The 25,141-nt window shown below is 43.0% G+C and overlaps 35 non-coding genes and 17 pseudogenes across 35 annotated transcripts; all 52 read left to right on the forward strand.

Moving 5' to 3' along the window:
- The first annotated feature begins 3,121 nt into the window (after window positions 1–3,121).
- LOC122818397 (5S ribosomal RNA) lies at window positions 3,122–3,240 on the forward strand. The gene has a single exon (XR_006367895.1). It is a non-coding gene; the product is annotated as a 5S ribosomal RNA (ribosomal RNA).
- Window positions 3,241–3,542: 302 nt separating this feature from the next.
- LOC122818396 (5S ribosomal RNA) lies at window positions 3,543–3,661 on the forward strand (annotated as a pseudogene).
- Window positions 3,662–3,939: 278 nt separating this feature from the next.
- On the forward strand, window positions 3,940–4,058 carry LOC122818413 (5S ribosomal RNA; annotated as a pseudogene).
- A 302-nt stretch (window positions 4,059–4,360) lies between these two features.
- LOC122818402 (5S ribosomal RNA) lies at window positions 4,361–4,479 on the forward strand (annotated as a pseudogene).
- Window positions 4,480–4,781: 302 nt separating this feature from the next.
- On the forward strand, window positions 4,782–4,900 carry LOC122818401 (5S ribosomal RNA; annotated as a pseudogene).
- Window positions 4,901–5,178: 278 nt separating this feature from the next.
- LOC122818395 (5S ribosomal RNA) lies at window positions 5,179–5,297 on the forward strand (annotated as a pseudogene).
- Window positions 5,298–5,575: 278 nt separating this feature from the next.
- LOC122818394 (5S ribosomal RNA) lies at window positions 5,576–5,694 on the forward strand (annotated as a pseudogene).
- A 302-nt stretch (window positions 5,695–5,996) lies between these two features.
- LOC122818393 (5S ribosomal RNA) lies at window positions 5,997–6,115 on the forward strand. The gene has a single exon (XR_006367891.1). It is a non-coding gene; the product is annotated as a 5S ribosomal RNA (ribosomal RNA).
- A 302-nt stretch (window positions 6,116–6,417) lies between these two features.
- LOC122818392 (5S ribosomal RNA) lies at window positions 6,418–6,536 on the forward strand. Its single transcript, XR_006367890.1, has one exon. It is a non-coding gene; the product is annotated as a 5S ribosomal RNA (ribosomal RNA).
- A 302-nt stretch (window positions 6,537–6,838) lies between these two features.
- On the forward strand, window positions 6,839–6,957 carry LOC122818391 (5S ribosomal RNA; annotated as a pseudogene).
- Window positions 6,958–7,259: 302 nt separating this feature from the next.
- Window positions 7,260–7,378, forward strand: LOC122818390 (5S ribosomal RNA). The gene has a single exon (XR_006367888.1). It is a non-coding gene; the product is annotated as a 5S ribosomal RNA (ribosomal RNA).
- A 302-nt stretch (window positions 7,379–7,680) lies between these two features.
- Window positions 7,681–7,799, forward strand: LOC122818388 (5S ribosomal RNA). Its single transcript, XR_006367886.1, has one exon. It is a non-coding gene; the product is annotated as a 5S ribosomal RNA (ribosomal RNA).
- A 302-nt stretch (window positions 7,800–8,101) lies between these two features.
- Window positions 8,102–8,220, forward strand: LOC122818387 (5S ribosomal RNA). The gene has a single exon (XR_006367885.1). It is a non-coding gene; the product is annotated as a 5S ribosomal RNA (ribosomal RNA).
- Window positions 8,221–8,742: 522 nt separating this feature from the next.
- LOC127011137 (5S ribosomal RNA) lies at window positions 8,743–8,861 on the forward strand. Its single transcript, XR_007764191.1, has one exon. It is a non-coding gene; the product is annotated as a 5S ribosomal RNA (ribosomal RNA).
- A 302-nt stretch (window positions 8,862–9,163) lies between these two features.
- On the forward strand, window positions 9,164–9,282 carry LOC127011138 (5S ribosomal RNA). The gene has a single exon (XR_007764192.1). It is a non-coding gene; the product is annotated as a 5S ribosomal RNA (ribosomal RNA).
- Window positions 9,283–9,584: 302 nt separating this feature from the next.
- LOC127011139 (5S ribosomal RNA) lies at window positions 9,585–9,703 on the forward strand. The gene has a single exon (XR_007764193.1). It is a non-coding gene; the product is annotated as a 5S ribosomal RNA (ribosomal RNA).
- Window positions 9,704–10,005: 302 nt separating this feature from the next.
- LOC127011140 (5S ribosomal RNA) lies at window positions 10,006–10,124 on the forward strand. The gene has a single exon (XR_007764194.1). It is a non-coding gene; the product is annotated as a 5S ribosomal RNA (ribosomal RNA).
- A 302-nt stretch (window positions 10,125–10,426) lies between these two features.
- On the forward strand, window positions 10,427–10,545 carry LOC127011141 (5S ribosomal RNA). The gene has a single exon (XR_007764195.1). It is a non-coding gene; the product is annotated as a 5S ribosomal RNA (ribosomal RNA).
- A 302-nt stretch (window positions 10,546–10,847) lies between these two features.
- LOC127011469 (5S ribosomal RNA) lies at window positions 10,848–10,966 on the forward strand (annotated as a pseudogene).
- A 302-nt stretch (window positions 10,967–11,268) lies between these two features.
- LOC127011437 (5S ribosomal RNA) lies at window positions 11,269–11,387 on the forward strand (annotated as a pseudogene).
- A 302-nt stretch (window positions 11,388–11,689) lies between these two features.
- On the forward strand, window positions 11,690–11,808 carry LOC127011142 (5S ribosomal RNA). The gene has a single exon (XR_007764196.1). It is a non-coding gene; the product is annotated as a 5S ribosomal RNA (ribosomal RNA).
- A 302-nt stretch (window positions 11,809–12,110) lies between these two features.
- On the forward strand, window positions 12,111–12,229 carry LOC127011144 (5S ribosomal RNA). Its single transcript, XR_007764198.1, has one exon. It is a non-coding gene; the product is annotated as a 5S ribosomal RNA (ribosomal RNA).
- Window positions 12,230–12,531: 302 nt separating this feature from the next.
- Window positions 12,532–12,650, forward strand: LOC127011104 (5S ribosomal RNA). Its single transcript, XR_007764158.1, has one exon. It is a non-coding gene; the product is annotated as a 5S ribosomal RNA (ribosomal RNA).
- Window positions 12,651–12,952: 302 nt separating this feature from the next.
- LOC127011145 (5S ribosomal RNA) lies at window positions 12,953–13,071 on the forward strand. Its single transcript, XR_007764199.1, has one exon. It is a non-coding gene; the product is annotated as a 5S ribosomal RNA (ribosomal RNA).
- A 302-nt stretch (window positions 13,072–13,373) lies between these two features.
- Window positions 13,374–13,492, forward strand: LOC127011459 (5S ribosomal RNA; annotated as a pseudogene).
- A 302-nt stretch (window positions 13,493–13,794) lies between these two features.
- Window positions 13,795–13,913, forward strand: LOC127011146 (5S ribosomal RNA). Its single transcript, XR_007764200.1, has one exon. It is a non-coding gene; the product is annotated as a 5S ribosomal RNA (ribosomal RNA).
- Window positions 13,914–14,215: 302 nt separating this feature from the next.
- Window positions 14,216–14,334, forward strand: LOC127011147 (5S ribosomal RNA). Its single transcript, XR_007764201.1, has one exon. It is a non-coding gene; the product is annotated as a 5S ribosomal RNA (ribosomal RNA).
- A 302-nt stretch (window positions 14,335–14,636) lies between these two features.
- On the forward strand, window positions 14,637–14,755 carry LOC127011148 (5S ribosomal RNA). Its single transcript, XR_007764202.1, has one exon. It is a non-coding gene; the product is annotated as a 5S ribosomal RNA (ribosomal RNA).
- Window positions 14,756–15,057: 302 nt separating this feature from the next.
- LOC127011149 (5S ribosomal RNA) lies at window positions 15,058–15,176 on the forward strand. The gene has a single exon (XR_007764203.1). It is a non-coding gene; the product is annotated as a 5S ribosomal RNA (ribosomal RNA).
- Window positions 15,177–15,478: 302 nt separating this feature from the next.
- On the forward strand, window positions 15,479–15,597 carry LOC127011150 (5S ribosomal RNA). The gene has a single exon (XR_007764204.1). It is a non-coding gene; the product is annotated as a 5S ribosomal RNA (ribosomal RNA).
- A 302-nt stretch (window positions 15,598–15,899) lies between these two features.
- On the forward strand, window positions 15,900–16,018 carry LOC127011151 (5S ribosomal RNA). Its single transcript, XR_007764205.1, has one exon. It is a non-coding gene; the product is annotated as a 5S ribosomal RNA (ribosomal RNA).
- Window positions 16,019–16,320: 302 nt separating this feature from the next.
- Window positions 16,321–16,439, forward strand: LOC127011152 (5S ribosomal RNA). The gene has a single exon (XR_007764206.1). It is a non-coding gene; the product is annotated as a 5S ribosomal RNA (ribosomal RNA).
- Window positions 16,440–16,741: 302 nt separating this feature from the next.
- Window positions 16,742–16,860, forward strand: LOC127011153 (5S ribosomal RNA). The gene has a single exon (XR_007764207.1). It is a non-coding gene; the product is annotated as a 5S ribosomal RNA (ribosomal RNA).
- A 302-nt stretch (window positions 16,861–17,162) lies between these two features.
- On the forward strand, window positions 17,163–17,281 carry LOC127011155 (5S ribosomal RNA). The gene has a single exon (XR_007764209.1). It is a non-coding gene; the product is annotated as a 5S ribosomal RNA (ribosomal RNA).
- A 302-nt stretch (window positions 17,282–17,583) lies between these two features.
- Window positions 17,584–17,702, forward strand: LOC127011156 (5S ribosomal RNA). The gene has a single exon (XR_007764210.1). It is a non-coding gene; the product is annotated as a 5S ribosomal RNA (ribosomal RNA).
- A 302-nt stretch (window positions 17,703–18,004) lies between these two features.
- LOC127011421 (5S ribosomal RNA) lies at window positions 18,005–18,123 on the forward strand (annotated as a pseudogene).
- A 302-nt stretch (window positions 18,124–18,425) lies between these two features.
- Window positions 18,426–18,544, forward strand: LOC127011157 (5S ribosomal RNA). The gene has a single exon (XR_007764211.1). It is a non-coding gene; the product is annotated as a 5S ribosomal RNA (ribosomal RNA).
- A 302-nt stretch (window positions 18,545–18,846) lies between these two features.
- Window positions 18,847–18,965, forward strand: LOC127011429 (5S ribosomal RNA; annotated as a pseudogene).
- A 302-nt stretch (window positions 18,966–19,267) lies between these two features.
- LOC127011158 (5S ribosomal RNA) lies at window positions 19,268–19,386 on the forward strand. Its single transcript, XR_007764212.1, has one exon. It is a non-coding gene; the product is annotated as a 5S ribosomal RNA (ribosomal RNA).
- A 302-nt stretch (window positions 19,387–19,688) lies between these two features.
- On the forward strand, window positions 19,689–19,807 carry LOC127011123 (5S ribosomal RNA). The gene has a single exon (XR_007764177.1). It is a non-coding gene; the product is annotated as a 5S ribosomal RNA (ribosomal RNA).
- Window positions 19,808–20,109: 302 nt separating this feature from the next.
- On the forward strand, window positions 20,110–20,228 carry LOC127011451 (5S ribosomal RNA; annotated as a pseudogene).
- A 302-nt stretch (window positions 20,229–20,530) lies between these two features.
- Window positions 20,531–20,649, forward strand: LOC127011446 (5S ribosomal RNA; annotated as a pseudogene).
- A 302-nt stretch (window positions 20,650–20,951) lies between these two features.
- On the forward strand, window positions 20,952–21,070 carry LOC127011440 (5S ribosomal RNA; annotated as a pseudogene).
- A 301-nt stretch (window positions 21,071–21,371) lies between these two features.
- LOC127011159 (5S ribosomal RNA) lies at window positions 21,372–21,490 on the forward strand. Its single transcript, XR_007764213.1, has one exon. It is a non-coding gene; the product is annotated as a 5S ribosomal RNA (ribosomal RNA).
- A 302-nt stretch (window positions 21,491–21,792) lies between these two features.
- Window positions 21,793–21,911, forward strand: LOC127011160 (5S ribosomal RNA). The gene has a single exon (XR_007764214.1). It is a non-coding gene; the product is annotated as a 5S ribosomal RNA (ribosomal RNA).
- Window positions 21,912–22,456: 545 nt separating this feature from the next.
- On the forward strand, window positions 22,457–22,575 carry LOC127011161 (5S ribosomal RNA). The gene has a single exon (XR_007764215.1). It is a non-coding gene; the product is annotated as a 5S ribosomal RNA (ribosomal RNA).
- A 302-nt stretch (window positions 22,576–22,877) lies between these two features.
- Window positions 22,878–22,996, forward strand: LOC127011162 (5S ribosomal RNA). Its single transcript, XR_007764216.1, has one exon. It is a non-coding gene; the product is annotated as a 5S ribosomal RNA (ribosomal RNA).
- A 302-nt stretch (window positions 22,997–23,298) lies between these two features.
- On the forward strand, window positions 23,299–23,417 carry LOC127011103 (5S ribosomal RNA). Its single transcript, XR_007764157.1, has one exon. It is a non-coding gene; the product is annotated as a 5S ribosomal RNA (ribosomal RNA).
- Window positions 23,418–23,719: 302 nt separating this feature from the next.
- LOC127011163 (5S ribosomal RNA) lies at window positions 23,720–23,838 on the forward strand. The gene has a single exon (XR_007764217.1). It is a non-coding gene; the product is annotated as a 5S ribosomal RNA (ribosomal RNA).
- A 302-nt stretch (window positions 23,839–24,140) lies between these two features.
- Window positions 24,141–24,259, forward strand: LOC127011164 (5S ribosomal RNA). Its single transcript, XR_007764218.1, has one exon. It is a non-coding gene; the product is annotated as a 5S ribosomal RNA (ribosomal RNA).
- A 302-nt stretch (window positions 24,260–24,561) lies between these two features.
- On the forward strand, window positions 24,562–24,680 carry LOC127011436 (5S ribosomal RNA; annotated as a pseudogene).
- A 303-nt stretch (window positions 24,681–24,983) lies between these two features.
- Window positions 24,984–25,102, forward strand: LOC127011468 (5S ribosomal RNA; annotated as a pseudogene).
- The last annotated feature ends 39 nt before the right edge of the window (window positions 25,103–25,141 follow it).

Consider the following 25,141-nt stretch of genomic DNA (forward strand, 5'->3'; position numbering starts at 1 on the left):
AGACCCACACCCAAATAAACACGCATTTTGTTGCGGTTGTTGTGCTCCCTGGGATTACACAAAGTGGCTAAATGGCTGATAAAGGCACACGCCGAACCTCGGCTACTAATGAGTATTAATGGCGGGGTTACGAGCTCGGCAGGTACGCCTGAATCGAGAGCCCAGAACCATTCCGAGAACCCGGCCATCTACGCATGTCCTCGGAGGGTGACAAAAGCGAGGGTCACTGATAGTTGGTTAACAGCGTGAAAAGGGTTGTTGGTGAACCACTCGATTGCAATCTCTCCGAGGAAAGCGTTACCCTACCTCAAAAATCCAGAAGAATGCGCTGATGTATGAGATACAACTCCTTTTTTTGCGGCATCTGTAGTGCACATTTGTTCAAACTGCCAAGACAAGCTGAAAGGGTTGGTGGGGTGGCTTTTTATTCGAGACTTAGGGATCATAATGAAGTACTAAACTCCGACTAAATACATAAATATTTTCAAAACAAAATAAATACGATCCATACCTCATTCAACACGGGTTATTTTGACATTAGACATAAGAAAGATGACTTTGCTATGGAAATACTTATAATTTCTAAAATTAAGTCTTTCAAATTTAGTTTAATTTGTATTCGGAAATAAAATCTTTTTGAAATTATAAAATCAAGAGACAACGCTTTGGTCGATGGCCTCGGCTATTAGATATCCGTCAGCTAAAGGGAGAGAGGGATATGCTTGCAGTAAATCGGCTGTTTTTGTTCACAAGCCACCTGCCACCATAAAATATTAAAAATTGTATGTGCTGGGCGGGTTTTAGTGTTATGGGCGGTAGAGCGGGCGTGGCTCTCTGCTGAATATGCATCCATAGCCCCACCATTCTAGATCTTATAGTTTTCGAGATACCAGCGTTTACACGTACAGACGGACATGGCTAGATCCACCATCTTATTCTTTGTCTAGCAGGTACAATAAATGTACTCCTAACTACACCAACACCCTTATCCTCCAACCTCATTAACAAATGTTCTCCGAGAAAATTTCGAACATTAGACCACAACCAAAAAATAAGTTGGCGAAAATAATAAACCACATTGACATAAGCATAGCGAATTTCTGGCATCTGTTGTCGGTATTTTAAGCAATATTGGCAAATTTTATATGGTTTTCGCTGCGCACGTTTTTTGTTGATTATTTATGACATTACATACATAATGCAAGCGTAATGGATGCGAGTATTCATTAAGCACAATGAATGTCGTGCACTCAGTGCCAACCCTCGTCCCTCAAGGGGAAATGCGTTGGGAGCCAGAGTGTTTTGTACAGTGCGGTATGGTAAGTGTGTGAGCCACCCTCTTTGGGTTTGCAGTTTTGCGAAAAAATTAAAATTTGCAGCACACATGTAATGAATATTTACAATACACTGCTGCCCTACCGCCACAACAGGAATGAATTCAAAGGCAAACGAATTCTCGGAACGGGGCCACAAAGGAAAAACCCCTTAAAGAAGGCAAAACCTCCTTATAGGGGTGGTATAGAAGGTGAAGCCAAAGAATGGTTGTATGTTACGATTATGCGTACTCATATCTGTGAAACGGAAATTGACTTCTGTGAATATATGTCCTTGAAAAGTGAACTCACAGGCTATAACATTTTCAACCTTTTAAAAACAGTCAAAGCAGAGTAGGCAGCTTATCAGACTTCCGGATTAAAAAAAAATGAGGCATACATTCAGGCATCTTTGTAAGTGGTTTCGAAATTAAAATTAATTAAAGTCATACTAAAATTAGGAAAACCTATTCGGTGGAAACGTTTTTATTTATAATTCTTTTTTCACTTAAATGAGTGGGTGTACATACTTTTGTTGCGCTACCAAAGCTCTCCACTTTGGCCAACTAAGTGTTTTGCCATTAAACATTTACGATGGCACAGTTAAAGCAGCACACACGCGTGACTTGGCCAGCTGTTAGGTAAAATAAAGATGGTTATTAAAATTAATTAACGCACGGCGATTAGTTGGCCGGCGCCATAAAGCGAAATGAAGTTGTAGTTAAATTTTGAATGCATTAAATTAATCATAAGCAGGTCGGTCGCCCATCTGTTGGCCGGGCACTCGAGCTTGGCCAGAAGGACAGCAGTTGTATCACCAAAGGAGCAGCCCTGCCCAGGATATTATGCACATTTAAATGCTACTGATTAATCATGGATAAAGTTGTTTTGCGTTCACAGTTACTGCTGCTGCTGTGGCTGCTTTCGCTGGTCACGTGACTGCAAACAATTTGACTTCAAACACGTTAACAGTTACGGTCGGGCAAGACCGGAGGAGGTCAGGGGAGAGCCGGATGACTCCCGGGGAGCAAATACGGGTCCTGCACGCAGAGGGTTTGTCACCAGCAACAACTTAACTTGGCTAACTAAAACTTTTCATGCATTGCCGTTGACAGTGCAATAAACATGCCAAAACAAATGCAGGAGAGGCAGCAACGACAATGGCAACAACTTATGAAAACAACAGCGTCAACTGACCCGCCCTTCCACGCTTATTCCGCATGACCTCTTGGTGGTTAGAGAGGTGAAGGGACGGGTCTCAGAAGTTACCCCTTTGCAAATTGACACGTAAGCCATTGAAATATTTTGTCACGGGGAGATGGGGAGTCGAGAATAGTTCGAAGACTTTTTCTAAGAATTTCGAAGGAAGCTAATACTCGACTGATTTATGAAGTTTCCATCGACAATGGAATTTTTACGACGAACAACATTATTTATTTTGGCTTAATTGGAGCTACCGTAAAGCTACCGAGCTACCGTAGAGCTGAGCCCAAACATAAACACTTTTGAAATTTATTGCTCTAAATTTTATTTTTAAAATTTGGAACAACTTCTTTCCGCTTTTATATTTTTCAACGCCATCTGAATACCATTTTTCTCTGCAACTGCAAATTCGAATCAATTTATCCAAAATTTCGACTATTTATGATTTTTCAAGCAAACGACTCCAAACCCTTTTTAATCTTTTTATTACGATTCAAAGCACTTCCAATATTGGCCGAAGGTAGTGTACGAGTAAATAGAATCAAGGGCAGCCTCTAGGCAGGATATATATATATATAAGGCCAGCGCTTAGCCCTGCGACTTTCGCCAACGACCATACCACGCTGAATACATCGGTTCTCGTCCGATCACCGAAATTAAGCAGCGTCGGGCGCGGTTAGTACTTAGATGATGGACCGCTTGGGAACACCGCGTGTTGTTGGCCTCGTCAACAACTTTTTGCCGCTTTTATATATTTCAACGCCATCTGAATACCATTTTTTTCTGCAACTGCAAATTCGAATCAATTTATCCAAAATTTCGACTATTCAAATATTTCCAAATTATTTCTTGCACTGATTTTTCAAGCAAACGACTCCAAACCCTTTTTAATCTTTTATTATGATTCAAAGCACTTTCAATATTGGCCGAAGGTAGTGTACGAGTAAATAGAATCAAGGGCAGCCTCTAGGCAGGACCGGCGTTCCAATTTGGAATATAAGGCCAGCGCTTAGCCCTGCGACTTTCTCCAACGACCATACCACGCTGAATACATCGGTTCTCGTCCGATCACCGAAATTAAGCAGCGTCGGGCGCGGTTAGTACTTAGATGATGGACCGCTTGGGAACACCGCGTGTTGTTGGCCTCGTCAACAACTTTTTGCCGCTTTTATATATTTCAACGCCATCTGAATACCATTTTTCTCTGCAACTGCAAATTCGAATCAATTTATCCAAAATTTCGACTATTTATGATTTTTCAAGCAAACGACTCCAAACCCTTTTTAATCTTTTTATTACGATTCAAAGCACTTTCAATATTGGCCGAAGGTAGTGTACGAGTAAATAGAATCAAGGCCAGCCTCTAGGCAGGACCGGCGTTCCAATTTGGAATATAAGGCCAGCGCTTAGCCCTGCGACTTTCGCCAACGACCATACCACGCTGAATACATCGGTTCTCGTCCGATCACCGAAATAAAGCAGCGTCGGGAGCGGTTAGTACTTAGATGATGGACCGCTTGGGAACACCGCGTGTTGTTGGCCTCGTCAACAACTTTTTGCCGCTTTTATATATTTCAACGCCATCTGAATACCATTTTTCTCTGCAACTGCAAATTCGAATCAATTTATCCAAAATTTCGACTATTCAAATATTTCCAAATTATTTCTTGCACTGATTTTTCAAGCAAACGACTCCAAACCCTTTTTAATCTTTTATTATGATTCAAAGCACTTCCAATATTGGCTGAAGGTAGTGTACGAGTAAATAGAATCAAGGGCAGCCTCTAGGCAGGACCAGCGTTCCAATTTGCAATATAAGGCCAGCGCTTAGCCCTGCGACTTTCGCCAACGACCATACCACGCTGAATACATCGGTTCTCGTCCGATCATCGAAATTAAGCAGCGTCGGGCGCGGTTAGTACTTAGATGATGGACCGCTTGGGAACACCGCGTGTTGTTGGCCTCGTCAACAACTTTTTGCCGCTCTTATATATTTCAACGCCATCTGAAAACCATTTTTCTCTGCAACTGCAAATTCGAATCAATTTATCCAAAATTTCGACTATTCGAATATTTCCAAATTATTTCTTGCACTGATTTTTCAAGCAAACGACTCCAAACCCTTTTTAATCTTTTATTACGATTCAAAGCACTTTCAATATTGGCCGAAGGTAGTGTACGAGTAAATAGAATCAAGGGCAGCCTCTAGGCAGGACCGGCGTTCCAATTTGGAATATAAGCCCAGCGCTTAGCCCTGCGACTTTCGCCAACGACCATACCACGCTGAATACATCGGTTCTCGTCCGATCACCGAAATAAAGCAGCGTCGGGAGCGGTTAGTACTTAGATGATGGACCGCTTGGGAACACCGCGTGTTGTTGGCCTCGTCAACAACTTTTTGCCGCTTTTATATATTTCAACGCCATCTGAATACCATTTTTCTCTGCAACTGCAAATTCGAATCAATTTATCCAAAATTTCGACTATTTATGATTTTTCAAGCAAACGACTCCAAACCCTTTTTAATCTTTTTATTACGATTCAAAGCACTTCCAATATTGGCCGAAGGTAGTGTACGAGTAAATAGAATCAAGGCCAGCCTCTAGGCAGGACCGGCGTTCTAATTTGGAATATAAGGCCAGCGCTTAGCCCTGCGACTTTCGCCAACGACCATACCACGCTGAATACATCGGTTCTCGTCCGATCACCGAAATAAAGCAGCGTCGGGAGCGGTTAGTACTTAGATGATAAACCGCTTGGGAACACCGCGTGTTGTTGGCCTCGTCAACAACTTTTTGCCGCTTTTATATATTTCAACGCCATCTGAATACCATTTTTCTCTGCAACTGCAAATTCGAATCAATTTATCCAAAATTTCGACTATTTATGATTTTTTAAGCAAACGAATCCAAACCCTTTTTAATCTTTTTATTACGATTCAAAGCACTTCCAATATTGGCCGAAGGTAGTGTACGAGTAAATAGAATCAAGGCCAGCCTCTAGGCAGGACCGGCGTTCCAATTTGCAATATAAGGCCAGCGCTTAGCCCTGCGACTTTCGCCAACGACCATACCACGCTGAATACATCGGTTCTCGTCCGATCATCGAAATTAAGCAGCGTCGGGCGCGGTTAGTACTTAGATGATGGACCGCTTGGGAACACCGCGTGTTGTTGGCCTCGTCAACAACTTTTTGCCGCTTTTATATATTTCAACGCCATCTGAATACCATTTTTCTCTGCAACTGCAAATTCGAATCAATTTATCCAAAATTTCGACTATTCGAATATTTTCAAATTATTTCTTGCACTGATTTTTCAAGCAAACGACTCCAAACCCTTTTTAATCTTTTATTACGATTCAAAGCACTTTCAGTATTGGCCGAAGGTAGTGTACGAGTAAATAGAATCAAGGGCAGCCTCTAGGCAGGACCGGCGTTCCAATTTGGAATATAAGCCCAGCGCTTAGCCCTGCGACTTTCGCCAACGACCATACCACGCTGAATACATCGGTTCTCGTCCGATCACCGAAATTAAGCAGCGTCGGGCGCGGTTAGTACTTAGATGATGGACCGCTTGGGAACACCGCGTGTTGTTGGCCTCGTCAACAACTTTTTGCCGCTCTTATATATTTCAACGCCATCTGAATACCATTTTTCTCTGCAACTGCAAATTCGAATCAATTTATCCAAAATTTCGACTATTCGAATATTTCCAAATTATTTCTTGCACTGATTTTTCAAGCAAACGACTCCAAACCCTTTTTAATCTTTTATTACGATTCAAAGCACTTTCAATATTGGCCGAAGGTAGTGTACGAGTAAATAGAATCAAGGGCAGCCTCTAGGCAGGACCGGCGTTCCAATTTGGAATATAAGGCCAGCGCTTAGCCCTGCGACTTTCGCCAACGACCATACCACGCTGAATACATCGGTTCTCGTCCGATCACCGAAATTAAGCAGCGTCGGGCGCGGTTAGTACTTAGATGATGGACCGCTTGGGAACACCGCGTGTTGTTGGCCTCGTCAACAACTTTTTGCCGCTCTTATATATTTCAACGCCATCTGAATACCATTTTTCTCTGCAACTGCAAATTCGAATCAATTTATCCAAAATTTCGACTATTCGAATATTTCCAAATTATTTCTTGCACTGATTTTTCAAGCAAACGACTCCAAACCCTTTTTAATCTTTTATTACGATTCAAAGCACTTTCAATATTGGCCGAAGGTAGTGTACGAGTAAATAGAATCAAGGGCAGCCTCTAGGCAGGACCGGCGTTCCAATTTGGAATATAAGGCCAGCGCTTAGCCCTGCGACTTTCGCCAACGACCATACCACGCTGAATACATCGGTTCTCGTCCGATCACCGAGATTAAGCAGCGTCGGGCGCGGTTAGTACTTAGATGATGGACCGCTTGGGAACACCGCGTGTTGTTGGCCTCGTCAACAACTTTTTGCCGCTCTTATATATTTCAACGCCATCTGAATACCATTTTTCTCTGCAACTGCAAATTCGAATCAATTTATCCAAAATTTCGACTATTCGAATATTTCCAAATTATTTCTTGCACTGATTTTTCAAGCAAACGACTCCAAACCCTTTTTAATCTTTTATTACGATTCAAAGCACTTTCAATATTGGCCGAAGGTAGTGTACGAGTAAATAGAATCAAGGGCAGCCTCTAGGCAGGACCGGCGTTCCAATTTGGAATATAAGCCCAGCGCTTAGCCCTGCGACTTTCGCCAACGACCATACCACGCTGAATACATCGGTTCTCGTCCGATCACCGAAATTAAGCAGCGTCGGGCGCGGTTAGTACTTAGATGATGGACCGCTTGGGAACACCGCGTGTTGTTGGCCTCGTCAACAACTTTTTGCCGCTCTTATATATTTCAACGCCATCTGAATACCATTTTTCTCTGCAACTGCAAATTCGAATCAATTTATCCAAAATTTCGACTATTCGAATATTTCCAAATTATTTCTTGCACTGATTTTTCAAGCAAACGACTCCAAACCCTTTTTAATCTTTTATTACGATTCAAAGCACTTTCAATATTGGCCGAAGGTAGTGTACGAGTAAATAGAATCAAGGGCAGCCTCTAGGCAGGACCGGCGTTCCAATTTGGAATATAAGGCCAGCGCTTAGCCCTGCGACTTTCGCCAACGACCATACCACGCTGAATACATCGGTTCTCGTCCGATCACCGAAATTAAGCAGCGTCGGGCGCGGTTAGTACTTAGATGATGGACCGCTTGGGAACACCGCGTGTTGTTGGCCTCGTCAACAACTTTTTGCCGCTCTTATATATTTCAACGCCATCTGAATACCATTTTTCTCTGCAACTGCAAATTCGAATCAATTTATCCAAAATTTCGACTATTCGAATATTTTCAAATTATTTCTTGCACTGATTTTTCAAGCAAACGACTCCAAACCCTTTTTAATCTTTTATTACGATTCAAAGCACTTTCAGTATTGGCCGAAGGTAGTGTACGAGTAAATAGAATCAAGGGCAGCCTCTAGGCAGGACCGGCGTTCCAATTTGGAATATAAGCCCAGCGCTTAGCCCTGCGACTTTCGCCAACGACCATACCACGCTGAATACATCGGTTCTCGTCCGATCACCGAAATTAAGCAGCGTCGGGCGCGGTTAGTACTTAGATGATGGACCGCTTGGGAACACCGCGTGTTGTTGGCCTCGTCAACAACTTTTTGCCGCTCTTATATATTTCAACGCCATCTGAATACCATTTTTCTCTGCAACTGCAAATTCGAATCAATTTATCCAAAATTTCGACTATTCGAATATTTCCAAATTATTTCTTGCACTGATTTTTCAAGCAAACGACTCCAAACCCTTTTTAATCTTTTATTACGATTCAAAGCACTTTCAATATTGGCCGAAGGTAGTGTACGAGTAAATAGAATCAAGGGCAGCCTCTAGGCAGGACCGGCGTTCCAATTTGGAATATAAGGCCAGCGCTTAGCCCTGCGAATCAATTTATCCAAAATTTCGACTATTCGAATATTTCCAAATTATTTCTTGCACTGATTTTTCAAGCAAACGACTCCAAACCCTTTTTAATCTTTTATTACGATTCAAAGCACTTTCAGTATTGGCCGAAGGTAGTGTACGAGTAAATAGAATCAAGGGCAGCCTCTAGGCAGGACCGGCGTTCCAATTTGGAATATAAGCCCAGCGCTTAGCCCTGCGACTTTCGCCAACGACCATACCACGCTGAATACATCGGTTCTCGTCCGATCACCGAAATTAAGCAGCGTCGGGCGCGGTTAGTACTTAGATGATGGACCGCTTGGGAACACCGCGTGTTGTTGGCCTCGTCAACAACTTTTTGCCGCTCTTATATATTTCAACGCCATCTGAATACCATTTTTCTCTGCAACTGCAAATTCGAATCAATTTATCCAAAATTTCGACTATTCGAATATTTCCAAATTATTTCTTGCACTGATTTTTCAAGCAAACGACTCCAAACCCTTTTTAATCTTTTATTACGATTCAAAGCACTTTCAATATTGGCCGAAGGTAGTGTACGAGTAAATAGAATCAAGGGCAGCCTCTAGGCAGGACCGGCGTTCCAATTTGGAATATAAGCCCAGCGCTTAGCCCTGCGACTTTCGCCAACGACCATACCACGCTGAATACATCGGTTCTCGTCCGATCACCGAAATTAAGCAGCGTCGGGCGCGGTTAGTACTTAGATGATGGACCGCTTGGGAACACCGCGTGTTGTTGGCCTCGTCAACAACTTTTTGCCGCTCTTATATATTTCAACGCCATCTGAATACCATTTTTCTCTGCAACTGCAAATTCGAATCAATTTATCCAAAATTTCGACTATTCGAATATTTCCAAATTATTTCTTGCACTGATTTTTCAAGCAAACGACTCCAAACCCTTTTTAATCTTTTATTACGATTCAAAGCACTTTCAATATTGGCCGAAGGTAGTGTACGAGTAAATAGAATCAAGGGCAGCCTCTAGGCAGGACCGGCGTTCCAATTTGGAATATAAGCCCAGCGCTTAGCCCTGCGACTTTCGCCAACGACCATACCACGCTGAATACATCGGTTCTCGTCCGATCACCGAAATTAAGCAGCGTCGGGCGCGGTTAGTACTTAGATGATGGACCGCTTGGGAACACCGCGTGTTGTTGGCCTCGTCAACAACTTTTTGCCGCTCTTATATATTTCAACGCCATCTGAATACCATTTTTCTCTGCAACTGCAAATTCGAATCAATTTATCCAAAATTTCGACTATTCGAATATTTCCAAATTATTTCTTGCACTGATTTTTCAAGCAAACGACTCCAAACCCTTTTTAATCTTTTATTACGATTCAAAGCACTTTCAATATTGGCCGAAGGTAGTGTACGAGTAAATAGAATCAAGGGCAGCCTCTAGGCAGGACCGGCGTTCCAATTTGGAATATAAGGCCAGCGCTTAGCCCTGCGACTTTCGCCAACGACCATACCACGCTGAATACATCGGTTCTCGTCCGATCACCGAAATTAAGCAGCGTCGGGCGCGGTTAGTACTTAGATGATGGACCGCTTGGGAACACCGCGTGTTGTTGGCCTCGTCAACAACTTTTTGCCGCTCTTATATATTTCAACGCCATCTGAATACCATTTTTCTCTGCAACTGCAAATTCGAATCAATTTATCCAAAATTTCGACTATTCGAATATTTCCAAATTATTTCTTGCACTGATTTTTCAAGCAAACGACTCCAAACCCTTTTTAATCTTTTATTACGATTCAAAGCACTTTCAATATTGGCCGAAGGTAGTGTACGAGTAAATAGAATCAAGGGCAGCCTCTAGGCAGGACCGGCGTTCCAATTTGGAATATAAGCCCAGCGCTTAGCCCTGCGACTTTCGCCAACGACCATACCACGCTGAATACATCGGTTCTCGTCCGATCACCGAAATTAAGCAGCGTCGGGCGCGGTTAGTACTTAGATGATGGACCGCTTGGGAACACCGCGTGTTGTTGGCCTCGTCAACAACTTTTTGCCGCTCTTATATATTTCAACGCCATCTGAATACCATTTTTCTCTGCAACTGCAAATTCGAATCAATTTATCCAAAATTTCGACTATTCGAATATTTCCAAATTATTTCTTGCACTGATTTTTCAAGCAAACGACTCCAAACCCTTTTTAATCTTTTATTACGATTCAAAGCACTTTCAATATTGGCCGAAGGTAGTGTACGAGTAAATAGAATCAAGGGCAGCCTCTAGGCAGGACCGGCGTTCCAATTTGGAATATAAGCCCAGCGCTTAGCCCTGCGACTTTCGCCAACGACCATACCACGCTGAATACATCGGTTGTCGTCCGATCACCGAAATTAAGCAGCGTCGGGCGCGGTTAGTACTTAGATGATGGACCGCTTGGGAACACCGCGTGTTGTTGGCCTCGTCAACAACTTTTTGCCGCTCTTATATATTTCAACGCCATCTGAATACCATTTTTCTCTGCAACTGCAAATTCGAATCAATTTATCCAAAATTTCGACTATTCGAATATTTCCAAATTATTTCTTGCACTGATTTTTCAAGCAAACGACTCCAAACCCTTTTTAATCTTTTATTACGATTCAAAGCACTTTCAATATTGGCCGAAGGTAGTGTACGAGTAAATAGAATCAAGGGCAGCCTCTAGGCAGGACCGGCGTTCCAATTTGGAATATAAGCCCAGCGCTTAGCCCTGCGACTTTCGCCAACGACCATACCACGCTGAATACATCGGTTCTCGTCCGATCACCGAAATTAAGCAGCGTCGGGCGCGGTTAGTACTTAGATGATGGACCGCTTGGAAACACCGCGTGTTGTTGGCCTCGTCAACAACTTTTTGCCGCTCTTATATATTTCAACGCCATCTGAATACCATTTTTCTCTGCAACTGCAAATTCGAATCAATTTATCCAAAATTTCGACTATTCGAATATTTCCAAATTATTTCTTGCACTGATTTTTCAAGCAAACGACTCCAAACCCTTTTTAATCTTTTATTACGATTCAAAGCACTTTCAATATTGGCCGAAGGTAGTGTACGAGTAAATAGAATCAAGGGCAGCCTCTAGGCAGGACCGGCGTTCCAATTTGGAATATAAGCCCAGCGCTTAGCCCTGCGACTTTCGCCAACGACCATACCACGCTGAATACATCGGTTCTCGTCCGATCACCGAAATTAAGCAGCGTCGGGCGCGGTTAGTACTTAGATGATGGACCGCTTGGGAACACCGCGTGTTGTTGGCCTCGTCAACAACTTTTTGCCGCTCTTATATATTTCAACGCCATCTGAATACCATTTTTCTCTGCAACTGCAAATTCGAATCAATTTATCCAAAATTTCGACTATTCGAATATTTCCAAATTATTTCTTGCACTGATTTTTCAAGCAAACGACTCCAAACCCTTTTTAATCTTTTATTACGATTCAAAGCACTTTCAATATTGGCCGAAGGTAGTGTACGAGTAAATAGAATCAAGGGCAGCCTCTAGGCAGAACCGGCGTTCCAATTTGGAATATAAGCCCAGCGCTTAGCCCTGCGACTTTCGCCAACGACCATACCACGCTGAATACATCGGTTCTCGTCCGATCACCGAAATTAAGCAGCGTCGGGCGCGGTTAGTACTTAGATGATGGACCGCTTGGGAACACCGCGTGTTGTTGGCCTCGTCAACAACTTTTTGCCGCTCTTATATATTTCAACGCCATCTGAATACCATTTTTCTCTGCAACTGCAAATTCGAATCAATTTATCCAAAATTTCGACTATTCGAATATTTCCAAATTATTTCTTGCACTGATTTTTCAAGCAAACGACTCCAAACCCTTTTTAATCTTTTATTACGATTCAAAGCACTTTCAATATTGGCCGAAGGTAGTGTACGAGTAAATAGAATCAAGGGCAGCCTCTAGGCAGGACCGGCGTTCCAATTTGGAATATAAGCCCAGCGCTTAGCCCTGCGACTTTCGCCAACGACCATACCACGCTGAATACATCGGTTCTCGTCCGATCACCGAAATTAAGCAGCGTCGGGCGCGGTTAGTACTTAGATGAGGGACCGCTTGGGAACACCGCGTGTTGTTGGCCTCGTCAACAACTTTTTGCCGCTCTTATATATTTCAACGCCATCTGAATACCATTTTTCTCTGCAACTGCAAATTCGAATCAATTTATCCAAAATTTCGACTATTCGAATATTTCCAAATTATTTCTTGCACTGATTTTTCAAGCAAACGACTCCAAACCCTTTTTAATATTTTATTACGATTCAAAGTACTTTCAATATTGGCCGAAGGTAGTGTACGAGTAAATAGAATCAAGGGCAGCCTCTAGGCAGGACCGGCGTTCCAATTTGGAATATAAGCCCAGCGCTTAGCCCTGCGACTTTCGCCAACGACCATACCACGCTGAATACATCGGTTCTCGTCCGATCACCGAAATTAAGCAGCGTCGGGCGCGGTTAGTACTTAGATGATGGACCGCTTGGGAACACCGCGTGTTGTTGGCCTCGTCAACAACTTTTTGCCGCTCTTATATATTTCAACGCCATCTGAATACCATTTTTCTCTGCAACTGCAAATTCGAATCAATTTATCCAAAATTTCGACTATTCGAATATTTCCAAATTATTTCTTGCACTGATTTTTCAAGCAAACGACTCCAAACCCTTTTTAATCTTTTATTACGATTCAAAGCACTTTCAATATTGGCCGAAGGTAGTGTACGAGTAAATAGAATCAAGGGCAGCCTCTAGGCAGGACCGGCGTTCCAATTTGGAATATAAGGCCAGCGCTTAGCCCTGCGACTTTCGCCAACGACCATACCACGCTGAATACATCGGTTCTCGTCCGATCACCGAAATTAAGCAGCGTCGGGCGCGGTTAGTACTTAGATGATGGACCGCTTGGGAACACCGCGTGCTGTTGACCTCGTCAACAACTTTTTGCCGCTCTTATATATTTCAACGCCATCTGAATACCATTTTTCTCTGCAACTGCAAATTCGAATCAATTTATCCAAAATTTCGACTATTCGAATATTTCCAAATTATTTCTTGCACTGATTTTTCAAGCAAACGACTCCAAACCCTTTTTAATCTTTTATTACGATTCAAAGCACTTTCAATATTGGCCGAAGGTAGTGTACGAGTAAATAGAATCAAGGGCAGCCTCTAGGCAGGACCGGCGTTCCAATTTGGAATATAAGCCCAGCGCTTAGCCCTGCGACTTTCGCCAACGACCATACCACGCTGAATACATCGGTTCTCGTCCGATCACCGAAATTAAGCAGCGTCGGGCGCGGTTAGTACTTAGATGATGGACCGCTTGGGAACACCGCGTGTTGTTGGCCTCGTCAACAACTTTTTGCCGCTCTTATATATTTCAACGCCATCTGAATACCATTTTTCTCTGCAACTGCAAATTCGAATCAATTTATCCAAAATTTCGACTATTCGAATATTTCCAAATTATTTCTTGCACTGATTTTTCAAGCAAACGACTCCAAACCCTTTTTAATCTTTTATTACGATTCAAAGCACTTTCAATATTGGCCGAAGGTAGTGTACGAGTAAATAGAATCAAGGGCAGCCTCTAGGCAGGACCGGCGTTCCAATTTGGAATATAAGCACAGCGCTTAGCCCTGCGACTTTCGCCAACGACCATACCACGCTGAATACATCGGTTCTCGTCCGATCACCGAAATTAAGCAGCGTCGGGCGCGGTTAGTACTTAGATGATGGACCGCTTGGGAACACCGCGTGTTGTTGGCCTCGTCAACAACTTTTTGCCGCTCTTATATATTTCAACGCCATCTGAATACCATTTTTCTCTGCAACTGCAAATTCGAATCAATTTATCCAAAATTTCGACTATTCGAATATTTCCAAATTATTTCTTGCACTGATTTTTCAAGCAAACGACTCCAAACCCTTTTTAATCTTTTATTACGATTCAAAACACTTTCAATATTGGCCGAAGGTAGTGTACGAGTAAATAGAATCAAGGGCAGCCTCTAGGCAGGACCGGCGTTCCAATTTGGAATATAAGGCCAGCGCTTAGCCCTGCGACTTTCGCCAACGACCATACCACGCTGAATACATCGGTTCTCGTCCGATCACCGAAATTAAGCAGCGTCGGGCGCGGTTAGTACTTAGATGATGGACCGCTTGGGAACACCGCGTGTTGTTGGCCTCGTCAACAACTTTTTGCCGCTCTTATATATTTCAACGCCATCTGAATACCATTTTTCTCTGCAACTGCAAATTCGAATCAATTTATCCAAAATTTCGACTATTCGAATGTTTCCAAATTATTTCTTGCACTGATTTTTCAAGCAAACGACTCCAAACCCTTTTTAATCTTTTATTACGATTCAAAGCACTTTCAATATTGGCCGAAGGTAGTGTACGAGTAAATAGAATCAAGGGCAGCCTCTAGGCAGGACCGGCGTTCCAATTTGGAATATAAGCCCAGCGCTTAGCCCTGCGACTTTCGCCAACGACCATACCACGCTGAATACATCGGTTCTCGTCCGATCACCGAAATTAAGCAGCGTCGGGCGCGGTTAGTACTTAGATGATGGACCGCTTGGGAACACCGCGTGTTGTTGGCCTCGTCAACAACTTTTTGCCGCTCTTATATATTTCAACGCCATCTGAATACCATTTTTCTCTGCAACTGCAAATTCGAATCAATTTATCCAAAATTTCGACTATTCGAATATTTCCAAATTATTTCTTGCACTGATTTTTCAAGCAAACGACTCCAAACCCTTTTTAATCTTTTATTACGATTCAAAGCACTTTCAATATTGGCCGAAGGTAGTGTACGAGTAAATAGAATCAAGGGCAGCCTCTAGGCAGGACCGGCGTTCCAATTTGGAATATAAGCCCAGCGCTTAGCCCTGCGACTTTCGCCAACGACCATACCACGCTGAATACATCGGTTCTCGTCCGATCACCGAAATTAAGCAGCGTCGGGCGCGGTTAGTACTTAGATGATGGACCGCTTGGGAACACCGCGTGTTGTTGGCCTCGTCAACAACTTTTTGCCGCTCTTATATATTTCAACGCCATCTGAATACCATTTTTCTCTGCAACTGCAAATTCGAATCAATTTATCCAAAATTTCGACTATTCGAATGTTTCCAAATTATTTCTTGCACTGATTTTTCAAGCAAACGACTCCAAACCCTTTTTAATCTTTTATTACGATTCAAAGCACTTTCAATATTGGCCGAAGGTAGTGTACGAGTAAATAGAATCAAGGGCAGCCTCTAGGCAGGACCGGCGTTCCAATTTGGAATATAAGGCCAGCGCTTAGCCCTGCGACTTTCGCCAACGACCATACCACGCTGAATACATCGGTTCTCGTCCGATCACCGAAATTAAGCAGCGTCGGGCGCGGTTAGTACTTAGATGATGGACCGCTTGGGAACACCGCGTGTTGTTGGCCTCGTCAACAACTTTTTGCCGCTCTTATATATTTCAACGCCATCTGAATACCATTTTTCTCTGCAACTGCAAATTCGAATCAATTTATCCAAAATTTCGACTATTCGAATATTTCCAAATTATTTCTTGCACTGATTTTTCAAGCAAACGACTCCAAACCCTTTTTAATCTTTTATTACGATTCAAACCACTTTCAATATTGGCCGAAGGTAGTGTACGAGTAAATAGAATCAAGGGCAGCCTCTAGGCAGGACCGGCGTTCCAATTTGGAATATAAGCCCAGCGCTTAGCTCTGCGACTTTCGCCAACGACCATACCACGCTGAATACATCGGTTCTCGTCCGATCACCGAAATTAAGCAGCGTCGGGCGCGGTTAGTACTTAGATGATGGACCGCTTGGGAACACCGCGTGTTGTTGGCCTCGTCAACAACTTTTTGCCGCTCTTATATATTTCAACGCCATCTGAATACCATTTTTCTCTGCAACTGCAAATTCGAATCAATTTATCCAAAATTTCGACTATTCGAATATTTCCAAATTATTTCTTGCACTGATTTTTCAAGCAAACGACTCCAAACCCTTTTTAATCTTTTATTACGATTCAAAGCACTTTCAATATTGGCCGAAGGTAGTGTACGAGTAAATAGAATCAAGGGCAGCCTCTAGGCAGGACCGGCGTTCCAATTTGGAATATAAGCCCAGCGCTTAGCCCTGCGACTTTCGCCAACGACCATACCACGCTGAATACATCGGTTCTCGTCCGATCACCGAAATTAAGCAGCGTCGGGCGCGGTTAGTACTTAGATGATGGACCGCTTGGGAACACCGCGTGTTGTTGGCCTCGTCAACAACTTTTTGCCGCTCTTATATATTTCAACGCCATCTGAATACCATTTTTCTCTGCAACTGCAAATTCGAATCAATTTATCCAAAATTTCGACTATTCGAATATTTCCAAATTATTTCTTGCACTGATTTTTCAAGCAAACGACTCCAAACCCTTTTTAATCTTTTATTACGATTCAAAGCACTTTCAATATTGGCCGAAGGTAGTGTACGAGTAAATAGAATCAAGGGCAGCCTCTAGGCAGGACCGGCGTTCCAATTTGGAATATAAGGCCAGCGCTTAGCCCTGCGACTTTCGCCAACGACCATACCACGCTGAATACATCGGTTCTCGTCCGATCACCGAAATTAAGCAGCGTCGGGCGCGGTTAGTACTTAGATGATGGACCGCTTGGGAACACCGCGTGTTGTTGGCCTCGTCAACAACTTTTTGCCGCTCTTATATATTTCAACGCCATCTGAATACCATTTTTCTCTGCAACTGCAAATTCGAATCAATTTATCCAAAATTTCGACTATTCGAATATTTCCAAATTATTTCTTGCACTGATTTTTCAAGCAAACGACTCCAAACCCTTTTTAATCTTTTATTACGATTCAAAGCACTTTCAATATTGGCCGAAGGTAGTGTACGAGTAAATAGAATCAAGAGCAGCCTCTAGGCAGGACCGGCGTTCCAATTTGGAATATAAGCCCAGCGCTTAGCCCTGCGACTTTCGCCAACGACCATACCACGCTGAATACATCGGTTCTCGTCCGATCACCGAAATTAAGCAGCGTCGGGCGCGGTTAGTACTTAGATGATGGACCGCTTGGGAACACCGCGTGTTGTTGGCCTCGTCAACAACTTTTTGCCGCTCTTATATATTTCAACGCCATCTGAATACCATTTTTCTCTGCAACTGCAAATTCGAATCAATTTATCCAAAATTTCGACTATTCGAATATTTCCAAATTATTTCTTGCACTGATTTTTCAAGCAAACGACTCCAAACCCTTTTTAATCTTTTATTACGATTCAAAGCACTTTCAATATTGGCCGAAGGTAGTGTACGAGTAAATAGAATCAAGGGCAGCCTCTAGGCAGGACCGGCGTTCCAATTTGGAATATAAGCCCAGCGCTTAGCCCTGCGACTTTCGCCAACGACCATACCACGCTGAATACATCGGTTCTCGTCCGATCACCGAAATTAAGCAGCGTCGGGCGCGGTTAGTACTTAGATGAGGGACCGCTTGGGAACACCGCGTCTTGTTGGCCTCGTCAACAACTTTTTGCCGCTCTTATATATTTCAACGCCATCTGAATACCATTTTTCTCTGCAACTGCAAATTCGAATCAATTTATCCAAAATTTCGACTATTCGAATATTTCCAAATTATTTCTTGCACTGATTTTTCAAGCAAACGACTCCAAACCCTTTTTAATCTTTTATTACGATTCAAAGCACTTTCAATATTGGCCGAAGGTAGTGTACGAGTAAATAGAATCAAGGGCAGCCTCTAGGCAGGACCGGCGTTCCAATTTGGAATATAAGCCCAGCGCTTAGCTCTGCAACTTTCGCCAACGACCATACCACGCTGAATACATCGGTTCTCGTCCGATCACCGAAATTAAGCAGCGTCGGGCGCGGTTAGTACTTAGATGATGGACCGCTTGGGAACACCGCGTGTTGTTGGCCTCGTCAACAACTTTTTGCCGCTCTTATATATTTCAACGCCATCTGAATACCATTTTTCTCTGCAACTGCAAATTCGAATCAATTTATCCAAAATTTCGACTATTCGAATATTTCCAAATTATTTCTTGCACTGATTTTTCAAGCAAACGACTCCAAACCCTTTTTAATCTTTTATTACGATTCAAAGCACTTTCAATATTGGCCGAAGGTAGTGTACGAGTAAATAGAATCAAGGGCAGCCTCTAGGCAGGACCGGCGTTCCAATTTGGAATATAAGGCCAGCGCTTAGCCCTGCGACTTTCGCCAACGACCATACCACGCTGAATACATCGGTTCTCGTCCGATCACCGAAATTAAGCAGCGTCGGGCGCGGTTAGTATTTAGATGATGGACCGCTTGGGAACACCGCGTGTTGTTGGCCTCGTCAACAACTTTTTGCCGCTCTTATATATTTCAACGCCATCTGAATACCATTTTTCTCTGCAACTGCAAATTCGAATCAATTTATCCAAAATTTCGACTATTCGAATATTTCCAAATTATTTCTTGCACTGATTTTTCAAGCAAACGACTCCAAACCCTTTTTAATCTTTTATTACGATTCAAAGCACTTTCAATATTGGCCGAAGGTAGTGTACGAGTAAATAGAATCAAGGGCAGCCTCTAGGCAGGACCGGCGTTCCAATTTGGAATATAAGGCCAGCGCTTAGCCCTGCGACTTTCGCCAACGACCATACCACGCTGAATACATCGGTTCTCGTCCGATCACCGAAATTAAGCAGCGTCGGGCGCGGTTAGTACTTAGATGATGGACCGCTTGGGAACACCGCGTGTTGTTGGCCTCGTCAACAACTTTTTGCCGCTCTTATATATTTCAACGCCATCTGAATACCATTTTTCTCTGCAACTGCAAATTCGAATCAATTTATCCAAAATTTCGACTATTCGAATATTTCCAAATTATTTCTTGCACTGATTTTTCAAGCAAACGACTCCAAACCCTTTTTAATCTTTTATTACGATTCAAAGCACTTTCAATATTGGCCGAAGGTAGTGTACGAGTAAATAGAATCAAGGGCAGCCTCTAGGCAGGACCGGCGTTCCAATTTGGAATATAAGGCCAGCGCTTAGCCCTGCGACTTTCGCCAACGACCATACCACGCTGAATATATCGGTTCTCGTCCGATCACCGAAATTAAGCAGCGTCGGGCGCGGTTAGTACTTAGATGATGGACCGCTTGGGAACACCGCGTGTTGTTGGCCTCGTCAACAACTTTTTGCCGCTCTTATATATTTCAACGCCATCTGAATACCATTTTTCTCTGCAACTGCAAATTCGAATCAATTTATCCAAAATTTCGACTATTCGAATATTTCCAAATTATTTCTTGCACTGATTTTTCAAGCAAACGACTCCAAACCCTTTTTAATCTTTTATTACGATTCAAAGCACTTTCAATATTGGCCGAAGGTAGTGTACGAGTAAATAGAATCAAGGGCAGCCTCTAGGCAGGACCGGCGTTCCAATTTGGAATATAAGCCCAGCGCTTAGCCCTGCGACTTTCGCCAACGACCATACCACGCTGAATACATCGGTTCTCGTCCAATCACCGAAATTAAGCAGCGTCGGGCGCGGTTAGTACTTAGATGATGGACCGCTTGGGAACACCGCGTGTTGTTGGCCTCGTCAACAACTTTTTGCCGCTCTTATATATTTCAACGCCATCTGAATACCATTTTTCTCTGCAACTGCAAATTCGAATCAATTTATCCAAAATTTCGACTATTCGAATATTTCCAAATTATTTCTTGCACTGATTTTTCAAGCAAACGACTCCAAACCCTTTTTAATCTTTTATTACGATTCAAAGCACTTTCAATATTGGCCGAAGGTAGTGTACGAGTAAATAGAATCAAGGGCAGCCTCTAGGCAGGACCGGCGTTCCAATTTGGAATATAAGCCCAGCGCTTAGCCCTGCGACTTTCGCCAACGACCATACCACGCTGAATACATCGGTTCTCGTCCGATCACCGAAATTAAGCAGCGTCGGGCTCGGTTAGTACTTAGATGATGGACCGCTTGGGAACACCGCGTGTTGTTGGCCTCGTCAACAACTTTTTGCCGCTCTTATATATTTCAACGCCATCTGAATACCATTTTTCTCTGCAACTGCAAATTCGAATCAATTTATCCAAAATTTCGACTATTCGAATATTTCCAAATTATTTCTTGCACTGATTTTTCAAGCAAACGACTCCAAACCCTTTTTAATCTTTTATTACGATTCAAAGCACTTTCAATATTGGCCGAAGGTAGTGTACGAGTAAATAGAATCAAGGGCAGCCTCTAGGCAGGACCGGCGTTCCAATTTGGAATATAAGGCCAGCGCTTAGCCCTGCGACTTTCGCCAACGACCATACCACGCTGAATACATCGGTTCTCGTTCGATCACCGAAATTAAGCAGCGTCGGGCGCGGTTAGTACTTAGATGATGGACCGCTTGGGAACACCGCGTGTTGTTTGCCTCGTCAACAACTTTTTGCCGCTCTTATATATTTCAACGCCAACTGAATACCATTTTTCTCTGCAACTGCAAATTCGAATCAATTTATCCAAAATTTCGACTATTCGAATATTTTCAAATTATTTCTTGCACTGATTTTTCAAGCAAACGACTCCAAACCCTTTTTAATCTTTTATTACGATCAAAGCACTTTCAATATTGGCCGAAGGTAGTGTACGAGTAAATAGAATCAAGGGCAGCCTCTAGGCAGGACCGGCGTTCCAATTTGGAATATAAGCCCAGCGCTTAGCCCTGCGACTTTCGCCAACGACCATACCACGCTGAATACATCGGTTCTCGTCCGATCACCGAAATTAAGCAGCGTCGGGCGCGGTTAGTACTTAGATGATGGACCGCTTGGGAACACCGCGTGTTGTTGGCCTCGTCAACAACTTTTTGCCGCTCTTATATATTTCAACGCCATCTGAATACCATTTTTCTCTGCAACTGCAAATTCGAATCAATTTATCCAAAATTTCGACTATTCGAATATTTCCAAATTATTTCTTGCACTGATTTTTCAAGCAAACGACTCCAAACCCTTTTTAATCTTTTATTACGATTCAAAGCACTTTCAATATTGGCCGAAGGTAGTGTACGAGTAAATAGAATCAAGGGCAGCCTCTAGGCAGGACCGGCGTTCCAATTTGGAATATAAGGCCAGCGCTTAGCCCTGCGACTTTCGCCAACGACCATACCACGCTGAATACATCGGTTCTCGTCCGATCACCGAAATTAAGCAGCGTCGGGCGCGGTTAGTACTTAGATGATGGACCGCTTGGGAACACCGCGTGTTGTTGGCCTCGTCAACAACTTTTTGCCGCTCTTATATATTTCAACGCCATCTGAATACCATTTTTCTCTGCAACTGCAAATTCGAATCAATTTATCCAAAATTTCGACTATTCGAATATTTCCAAATTATTTCTTGCACTGATTTTTCAAGCAAACGACTCCAAACCCTTTTTAATCTTTTATTACGATTCAAAGCACTTTCTTTAGTACTTAGATGATGGACCGCTTGGGAACACCGCGTGTTGTTGGCCTCGTCAACAACTTTTTGCCGCTCTTATATATTTCAACGCCATCTGAATACCATTTTTCTCTGCAACTGCAAATTCGAATCAATTTATCCAAAATTTCGACTATTCGAATATTTCCAAATTATTTCTTGCACTGATTTTTCAAGCAAACGACTCCAAACCCTTTTTAATCTTTTATTACGATTCAAAGCACTTTCAATATTGGCCGAAGGTAGTGTACGAGTAAATAGAATCAAGGGCAGCCTCTAGGCAGGACCGGCGTTCCAATTTGGAATATAAGCCCAGCGCTTAGCTCTGCGACTTTCGCCAACGACCATACCACGCTGAATACATCGGTTCTCGTCCGATCACCGAAATTAAGCAGCGTCGGGCGCGGTTAGTACTTAGATGATGGACCGCTTGGGAACACCGCGTGTTGTTGGCCTCGTCAACAACTTTTTGCCGCTCTTATATATTTCAACGCCATCTGAATACCATTTTTCTCTGCAACTGCAAATTCGAATCAATTTATCCAAAATTTCGACTATTCGAATATTTCCAAATTATTTCTTGCACTGATTTTTCAAGCAAACGACTCCAAACCCTTTTTAATCTTTTATTACGATTCAAAGCACTTTCAATATTGGCCGAAGGTAGTGTACGAGTAAATAGAATCAAGGGCAGCCTCTAGGCAGGACCGGCGTTCCAATTTGGAATATAAGCCCAGCGCTTAGCCCTGCGACTTTCGCCAACGACCATACCACGCTGAATACATCGGTTCTCGTCCGATCACCGAAATTAAGCAGCGTCGGGCGCGGTTAGTACTTAGATGATGGACCGCTTGGGAACACCGCGTGTTGTTGGCCTCGTCAACAACTTTTTGCCGCTCTTATATATTTCAACGCCATCTGAATACCATTTTTCTCTGCAACTGCAAATTCGAATCAATTTATCCAAAATTTCGACTATTCGAATATTTCCAAATTATTTCTTGCACTGATTTTTCAAGCAAACGACTCCAAACCCTTTTTAATCTTTTATTACGATTCAAAGCACTTTCAATATTGGCCGAAGGTAGTGTACGAGTAAATAGAATCAAGGGCAGCCTCTAGGCAGGACCGGCGTTCCAATTTGGAATATAAGCCCAGTGCTTAGCCCTGCGACTTTCGCCAACGATCATACCACGCTGAATACATCGGTTCTCGTCCGATCACCGAAATTAAGCAGCGTCGGGCGCGGTTAGTACTTAGATGAGGGACCGCTTGGGAACACCACGTGTTGTTGGCCTCGTCAACAACTTTTTGCCGCTCTTATATATTTCAACGCCATCTGAATACCATTTTTCTCTGCAACTGCAAATTCGAATCAATTTATCCAAAATTTCGACTATTCGAATATTTCCAAATTATTTCTTGCACTGATTTTTCAAGCAAACGACTCCAAACCCTTTTTAATCTTTTATTACGATTCAAAGCACTTTCAATATTGGCCGAAGGTAGTGTACGAGTAAATAGAATCAAGGGCAGCCTCTAGGCAGGACCGGCGTTCCAATTTGGAATATAAGGCCAGCGCTTAGCCCTGCGACTTTCGCCAACGACCATACCACGCTGAATACATCGGTTCTCGTCCGATCACCGAAATTAAGCAGCGTCGGGCGCGGTTAGTACTTAGATGATGGACCGCTTGGGAACACCGCGTGTTGTTGGCCTCGTCAACAACTTTTTGCCGCTCTTATATATTTCAACGCCATCTGAATACCATTTTTCTCTGCAACTGCAAATTCGAATCAATTTATCCAAAATTTCGACTATTCGAATATTTCCAAATTATTTCTTGCACTGATTTTTCAAGCAAACGACTCCAAACCCTTTTTAATCTTTTATTACGATTCAAAGCACTTTCAATATTGGCCGAAGGTAGTGTACGAGTAAATAGAATCAAGGGCAGCCTCTAGGCAGGACCGGCGTTCCAATTTGGAATATAAGCCCAGCGCTTAGCTCTGCGACTTTCGCCAACGACCATACCACGCTGAATACATCGGTTCTCGTCCGATCACCGAAATTAAGCAGCGTCGGGCGCGGTTAGTACTTAGATGATGGACCGCTTGGGAACACCGCGTGTTGTTGGCCTCGTCAACAACTTTTTGCCGCTCTTATATATTTCAACGCCATCTGAATACCATTTTTCTCTGCAACTGCAAATTCGAATCAATTTATCCAAAATTTCGACTATTCGAATATTTCCAAATTATTTCTTGCACTGATTTTTCAAGCAAACGACTCCAAACCCTTTTTAATCTTTTATTACGATTCAAAGCACTTTCAATATTGGCCGAAGGTAGTGTACGAGTAAATAGAATCAAGGGCAGCCTCTAGGCAGGACCGGCGTTCCAATTTGGAATATAAGCCCAGCGCTTAGCTCTGCGACTTTCGCCAACGACCATACCACGCTGAATACATCGGTTCTCGCCCGATCACCGAAATTAAGCAGCGTCGGGCGCGGTTAGTACTTAGATGATGGACCGCTTGGGAACACCGCGTGTTGTTGGCCTCGTCAACAACTTTTTGCCGCTCTTATATATTTCAACGCCATCTGAATACCATTTTTCTCTGCAACTGCAAATTCGAATCAATTTATCCAAAATTTCGACTATTCGAATATTTCCAAATTATTTCTTGCACTGATTTTTCAAGCAAACGACTCCAAACCCTTTTTAATCTTTTATTACGATTCAAAGCACTTTCAATATTGGCCGAAGGTAGTGTACGAGTAAATAGAATCAAGGGCAGCCTCTAGGCAGGACCGGTGTTCCAATTTGGAATATAAGCCCAGCGCTTAGCTCTGCGACTTTCGCCAAACGACCATACCACGCTGAATACATCGGTTCTCGTCCGATCACCGAAATTAAGCAGCGTCGGGCGCGGTTAGTACTTAGATGATGGACCGCTTGGGAACACCGCGTGTTGTTGGCCTCGTCAACAACTTTTTGCCGCTCTTATATATTTCAACGC

The sequence above is a fragment of the Drosophila biarmipes genome, chromosome 2R, assembly GCF_025231255.1.
Source record: "Drosophila biarmipes strain raj3 chromosome 2R, RU_DBia_V1.1, whole genome shotgun sequence".
NCBI lineage: Eukaryota > Metazoa > Arthropoda > Insecta > Diptera > Drosophilidae > Drosophila > Drosophila biarmipes.